The sequence below is a fragment of the Grammomys surdaster genome, unplaced genomic scaffold, assembly GCF_004785775.1.
Source record: "Grammomys surdaster isolate TR1022 unplaced genomic scaffold, NIH_TR_1.0 100, whole genome shotgun sequence".
NCBI lineage: Eukaryota > Metazoa > Chordata > Mammalia > Rodentia > Muridae > Grammomys > Grammomys surdaster.
Genome location: NW_021604579.1, coordinates 2,773,969 through 2,775,810, shown reverse-complemented (window position 1 = coordinate 2,775,810; position 1,842 = coordinate 2,773,969). Strand labels below are relative to the sequence as shown.

General features: G+C 44.3%; 1 pseudogene; it reads right to left on the bottom strand.

Moving 5' to 3' along the window:
- On the bottom strand, window positions 1-938 carry LOC114639058 (annotated as a pseudogene).
- Window positions 939-1,842: the final 904 nt, after the last annotated feature.

Sequence of the window (1,842 nt, the reverse complement as noted above, 5' to 3'; positions counted from 1 at the left end):
TCACCAGTCCACCCTACCATGTCCCATCACCTTGAGAAATGCTCTCTTGATGTCCTTGTTTCTCAAACTGTAGACCACAGGGTTGAGCAAGGCTGTGAAGACATTGTAAAAGAGTGAGACCTGCTTGTCTCTCTCAGGGGAGTAGCTGGAGTTGGGCCTCATGTAGATGTATATAGCAGGAATATAGAAGAGTGTAACCACAGTCAGGTGGGAGGCACAGGTGGACAAAGCCTTGCAGCAGCCCTGGATGGACTTGATCTTGAGAATTGCCATGGCAATACGAATGTAGGAGGCCACAATGAGAGAGACTGGAGTGACAATCATAAAAACACTTAAGACCAAGTCCACTATCTCAATGAGGTGAGTATCCATGAAAGCCAGGCCACTGAAAGACCTTCACAGAAGTAGTGGTTTACCCTGTTAGGTCCACAATATGGCAGACTCATGGCGAAGAAAGTATGCAAGAAAGAGGAAAAGAAACCACAGATCCAAGACCCTGCTGCCAACCTTATGCACAGGCCCCTGTTGAGGATGACAGTATAGCGCAGTGGATAGCAAATGGCCACATATCGGTCATAAGCCATCACAACAAAGAAGGTGCACTCAGTTAGACCCAGAGCACCAAACACATACATCTGCAGCCAGCAGCCAGCAAAGGAGATGGTCTGAGAGTGAGCAAGAAGATGCACCAACATCTGGGGCATGGTGGTGGTGACATAGCTCATATCCAACAGGGAGAGGGTACAGAGGAAGAAGTACATGGGAGTGTGCAGCTGTGTGTCCAGGCAGACCAGCATGATGATGAGCCCGTTGCCCAGGACTGAGCTCAGGTAGATGAGAAGGAAGACAATGAAGAGGATGCTGTTGGTTGTGGGGTCACTGGAGAAGCCAACCAGGATGAACTCAGAAACCCAACTTTGGTTCTGCCTTGGAATCATGCAAATCACCAAGCCTGTAAAAGAATCATATTCAACTATGTGCATTCCACTGTGCCACCTGATACCTGGTAGCCCAGCAAGATAGCACCTACAGAGGTAGGAAGACTGGAGTGTGATTCTGAGCACACTCCTGAGTTTCTCCAGTCTTCCCAAGTTACTTGGCTCTTCAGTGCCTCAGTCTCTTCATCTATAAAATGAGGATAATGACACTCATTTTTCTGGATTATGATGAATAGTTAACTATTAATCATTAGTAACTATTAATCTATTCAGCCTAATAGATAAGGATCTCACATAACCTCTAGAAACACCACAGAGCACATGACAGGTCGTATACTGCCTTACATCCTCAGTACATCTCTGGGAAGACAGAGACAGAGGATGCCCACAGCAAGAGGGCTAAGTACACTTGCTGAAATGATGCTCACTGGGTTCAGCTGTGAGACTCTGCCCAGTAAATAAGGTGAGAGCAATTGAGGAAGAATCTCATGTCTGTCACTGATCACACAAAGACACACAGGCATGCATGCGCACACACATCTCACAGACATATGAAAAAAAAAGAGAGTAAACAGACAGATGAAGACGCTAGAACAAGCCAGACACATGCCTCATATACACATACACTGTCTTATGATTTATGACATAGTTTTTCAGTAGTTTGCTCTGGGGACCTGAACAACCTATCCAGGAAATAAAGATGAGTGGCTATTCGTGCAATAATCTCTCTCTTATTTTTTTATCCCTACCTCTCTGTGCACACACACACATACAGAAAAAAAAAATCAATTCCAAGTGTACCATAGGTTTAAGTGCTAAGTATAAAACAACCAAATTTTTGGAATCAAATCAGATAAATATCATTGTTTTTTTGGATGAGTAAGCAAAAATTGCTTTTAAAAAC